At 39.0% G+C, this 5,577-nt stretch overlaps 1 long non-coding RNA gene across 2 annotated transcripts in view; it reads left to right on the forward strand.

The window, feature by feature from the left end:
• Positions 1-3,503, forward strand: part of LOC106867434 (uncharacterized) — an 11,473-nt gene extending 7,970 nt beyond the window's left edge. For both annotated transcript variants that reach the window (XR_008264010.1, XR_001409146.2), the window contains exon 3: positions 2,544-3,503. This is a non-coding gene — a long non-coding RNA (uncharacterized LOC106867434). The remainder of the gene's footprint in view (positions 1-2,543) is intronic.
• The last annotated feature ends 2,074 nt before the right edge of the window (positions 3,504-5,577 follow it).

A 5,577-nucleotide genomic window follows, 5' to 3' on the forward strand; every position in this document is an offset into this window, starting at 1 on the left:
TATATATATATATATATATATATATATATATATATACATACATACATACATACATACATACATACATACATACATATATATATATACACATACATACATAGTAATAATGACAATAATCTTTGGATGGAATTTATAAATATTTTAATGCATCACTGCACATATTTCTGCAGCTCAGTGTCTCTTAAGATCACAGTCTGTATTCCTGGGTTGATGACAGTGTAGTCCATAGTGCCCGTGGGTATTGGGTTGATCATCTTCATGGATTCATTTCTTCAGGCGATATAACATTAATGGATGTTTAACAGAGGGATGTTTAATCCCTTTTGACCAGTGCAAAGGTTGATTGAGTTATGTGTGTATTCCTGTGTGCATTTGGCGAGAAGGAGGGAAAGGTGATGGAAAGAAAGGCAGGGATGGTCGTTATATGGAGAAGGAGGTGTATGTGGTTATGTTGAACTTATTTTGCTGTTCAGACTGCAGATGTCAAGGATGGGTGGTACATTCTTTTGTTTGGTGTCATTTGAGGCATGAGTGTCTTTAATGAATTCTCAAGTAAACAGGTCAGCTGGTACAGATCGAACAAAGGAATGTGATACCCATCCTTGGCATCTGCAGACTGAATAGCAAAATAAGTCCAACATCACCACACACACCTACTTCCCCATATAACTACCATTCATTCCTCTCTTTCCATTACCTTCCCCTCCTTCCCATCAAATACACACAGGAATACACACATAACTCAATCAACCTTCGCACTGGTCAAAAGAGATAAACATCTCTCTGTTAAACATCCATTAATACTATATCGCCTGAAGAAATGAATCCATGAAAATGATCAACCTTTTCATGGATGCCCACAGACACTACGGACACACAGACACTACGGATGCCCACAGACACTACGGATGCCCACAGACACTACGGATTACGCTGTAATCATCCCAGGAATATGGTCTGTGATCTTAAGAGACATGCGATTTGTGGAAACGGCCGTAGCGATGCATTGAATGTTTATAAATTCCATCCAAATATTATTATTATTATTATTACTATGTTTATCCTACATTATATCGGTACTGTTCAATGCAACCTCAGAAAATTGGTCCACCAGTCAACATCATTAGACAGTGGCCAGTATAAGGGAACAGGAACTTTGTTTGAATATTGAAAATGATTTAAAAGATGTGTGTATATGTGTGTGTGTATGTGTGTGTGTGTGTATGTGTGTGTGTGTGTGTGTGTGTGTGTATGTGTGTGTGTGTGTGTGTGCAACGTATACCATTGCTAGGGGGGGATTACTGATGGCGATAGATTAGCAGAATAAGCAGAGCTTCGTGATGTTGAGTTACATTCATTTACACTCGTCTAAGCGTTTCCTCGGAATAGAATTGGTGAATTACCTATCGTTCAGGAACTAAAGCTCATAGAATTATTGCATGGTCTGACTTGTACCTAAGTTAGAAATCAATATCTAATATTACCAAAGTGGACAAATCTTACTTCACGACGCTGTTGTTAAAGTGTTAATTACTTGGTGTCTCCGCTATATGCACCATTGAACTGAGATCATTCATGATAATAATTTTACAGCTAGGTGTACAAAGTTATCAATAATTGTTGATCTGTTATTTCTGATGGTTTTAGTCAAAGATACTATGTAACACCAATGACGGTAACTCAACTGAAATGAATTTGTTTTACCCATACTGTGTCACGCCGCGTCACGCCACGTCACGCCGCGTCACGCCACTAATGTTACTAAGAAAGCATGATCGTTATAAGATTTCGTTGGCCGTACTTCTAAATGTCTGGCCTCATGCTGAGATCGGAAATTCCAATTATAATTTTCAACACTATTGGATGCAGCTGATACAATAGAAAGCTTCCAAAGATGTTCAATTACCCCATATCCGGTATCTTTACTAAATGCTAGCTTCAAACTTGTCTATCACTCTTTTCCATTGATATCATTGTTTGTTGTAATTACTAATTCACGTTATATTCGCTCTGTTTTACCATATTAATATTAAAATGAAAGAAATCAATTGTTCTCATTTCTTATTTTTAGAGAAAGAAAAGATAGAATGACTGCAGCGCTAGAGCGATCGACTAAATCCTTAATAATATTTTAATGTGGTTTTCTTTAACCTTCTGACTTCAAATTCCGTCATGGTCGACTTAACCTTTCACCTTCCCCGGCAATTAAATAAATACCGGTAATAGTTTATGTTAGGATTGATTGAATCGATAATACCCTTCCTCAGTAACTGCTGAGTCATAAGCCTTCTTACAATGTAAGAAACAATTGTTTCTTAACATTTTTATACACTTCAACTATTTATCAGTTTACCACCCCAACTCCACTTCTATCTCCACTCAATTATCATGTAAAAGTGTCGTGTATTGAGCTCCTAATGAATATATAACAAATGCTGTACATTTGTTTAAATAATTAAAAACCGCCAGTCATATGGCATGTATGAATTTTATGTGGACTCGTCCGTTTTCTTTTTTCATATATATATTCTTTTCTACTCTAGGCACAAGGCCCGAAATTTTGGGGGAATTGGCCAGTAGATTAGATCGACTCAGTACGCAACTGGTACTTAATTTGTTGGCCTCCAAAGGACGAAAGGAAAAGCCGACCTCGGCGGAATTTGAACTCAGAACATAAAGACAGACGAAATACCGCTAAGCATTTCGCCCGGCGTGCTAACGTTTCTGCCAGCTCGCCGCCTTCGTTGGTATTATTATTATTTTATGTATTACTTGTATCTATACTGTTGAATTTATTGTTGAATATTTGTTGTTTTTGTGTTGTTAAAACAATTTGTTTTGCTGCCTTGCAGCAGTGTTGTTAACATTTCCCCCTTTGTTTGAGGAGGAAGCGCTGTGTTATTGTCATGGAATACGAGAGCATGAGTTCGTCAGATATAATATCGTCGTCGTCGAACATGGACAGAAAAATGGAAGAAAAGAATTTTCCAACGAGAAAATACGTTTTGTGAGAAGGGAGCTGGAAAGGTGCAAGGAATTAATACGAAGAGAGGGGCACGAAGTTAAGGTGACACCTCCTAGTGAGATTACAAGATTAACGATGGTGAAGACAATTTTGTATAGGACGTGCGGAAGACACGTATGAAAGGAATGGTGACAAGTGTCTTCATCTTCGGTCTGGGGTTGGTAAACTTCTTTGTTTTTCACCTCAGAAGGAAAATAAGGCTGAAGAGGAGATGCTTTTCACCTAGTACATACGGAAAAAGATGGAAGGAAGGTGCGAATATGCTGAGAGTAAATGAACCTACTTGAGCAAGAACATAAAGGTAATCAAAGAGCTCAGTGGTGGAACGGGGCTTGTCGAACCCGTCCCCACTTCCTTTTGTTATTTCATTTCGTTTATTCATATCAAATTTTAATTATATGTTATGCATCTTGTTCATCATGCGATCCCCGACTCCCTGACGTTGTATTGTCTCTCTATGTTGGTCCCTCGTGGACAATAAAGGATTAACAATTGATATTGTCCCTGAAAGTTGTTTTTATATTTATTACGGATTGCTTGAAGCTAACTTTCTTCCTATACCTCGATCCCTGGATTATATATATATATATATATATATATATATATATGTGTGTGTGTGTGTGTGTGTGTGTGTGTGTGAAGTTACGTGACTTAGTGGTTAGGGTATTCGATCGTAAAGACGTGAGTTCGATTCCCGGCGGTGCGTTGTATCTTTGAGCAAGACACCTTATTTCACGTTGCTTTACCCAACTCAACTGGCAAAAATGAGTTGTATCTCTAATTCAAAAGGGCTGAATCACTCTGAGAATTATGTTAAGGTCACGTGCGTTTGTGAAGTGCTCAGGCACTTGCACGCTTATTTCAGGAGTAGGGTGTTCCGTCGATCGGATCGAATGGAACACTCGTCGTCGTGACCGACGGAATACCAGTTATGTATTACATAGATATTAATCAAATTATACATTATGCACTTTATTATGTTTTGTTACGCGCGTGATCCCCCGGACAGTGAAAAAGTTGTCTTGTACAAAACCGGGGCTAAAATGTTTCGGGACCACTGCCATATGGTATGTATTTTCCAGATAAATAAATTGTGTCATTTGAAAGTTAAGTATAGGGATCATTTTAGAGTTATGATAGGGACCATTTCAGGCCCGTCTTCAGACTTTGGTGCCTGGGGATGCTTCAAAATATTCTGGGCGGGCTCTAATTTGTAATAATGCTAAAGTGGGGATTCGAAATAAGTACCTCATTGGAAACCTGAGGGGGCACCATTGAATAGTGAGCGAGCAGTGCCATCCAGTACACCTTCCTTAGCGACGGGCATGGATCATCTTTCATGAACAAGGCGAACGTCGGTCATTGAATACGAACTGCGAGTTATTCAAACAAATGAAACAACCGTTAAATTATAGAATGCTACAACTGTTGTTGGCACTCCGTCGCCTACGACGTCGAGGGTTTCAGTTGATCTGATCAACGAAACAGCCTGCTCGTGAAATTAACGTGCCAATGGCTGAGCACTCCACAGACACGTATACCCATAACGTAGTTCTCGGGGATATTCAGCGTAACACAGTGTGACAAGGCTGACCCTTTGAATTACAGGCACAACAGAAACAGGAAGTAAGAGTGAAAGAAAGTTGTGGTGAAAGAGTACAGTAGGGTTCGCCACCATCCCCTGCCGGGGGCTCGTGGAGCTTTAGGTGTTTTCGCTCAATAAACACTCACAACGCCCGGTTTGGGAATCGAAACCGCGAGCCTATGACCGCGAGTCCGCGGCCCTAACCACTAGGCCATTGCGCCTCCACACAACTGCATATAACGGTGAGCAATTCTTTCATATTGTACCTATTTTTGTTGTAAGTAGATTGAAGTTATTTAAGAGTTAAGCATCTTGGATAGGGATCATCTTCCATCGATAGGGCGAGCGTCTTTGACTGAATACGAACCACGAACTTATTCAGGCAGTAACGCAAAGCTCTATCTACAAAAATCAGACGCAGCTATCACTTATAAATGAGAAAATGCTAAAAATAGAATTTCGAATGTGTGTAGGAAGAGTATGTAAAAATAGAAAATAATCTCTCACGCTCGTTCTTTCCCTGCAAAATAAATAAACGAATAAATAAAAGAGACAGACAAATTTCAGTAAATGAATGAATATAAAATCAAAGAGACACCGACGTCAATAACAATATAACCCAAACCGTATATATCTAGGCTGGACAAGTAATATAATTTGAGTGGCTTGCATTTCTAATAGCGATTCTGATGTCACAGTGACGTAGTTAGGGCCGTTGACAAAAATGTCATTTTATCATCAGGTTGTTGCATAGAAGTATCAATCTATTGGTTACATAGCTACGTTCATACATACGTACGTACGTATGTATGCGCGTGCATATGTGTGTGTATGCATGTGACGTACGCACATATATGCACGCACGCACGCACGCACGCATGCATGCACACAAAAACCGCATGCATACACGTATGTATGTGTGTGCGCGCACGTATATATATATATATATATATATATATATATATAT

Source organism: Octopus bimaculoides, chromosome 1 (assembly GCF_001194135.2).
Source record: "Octopus bimaculoides isolate UCB-OBI-ISO-001 chromosome 1, ASM119413v2, whole genome shotgun sequence".
Taxonomy (NCBI): domain Eukaryota; kingdom Metazoa; phylum Mollusca; class Cephalopoda; order Octopoda; family Octopodidae; genus Octopus; species Octopus bimaculoides.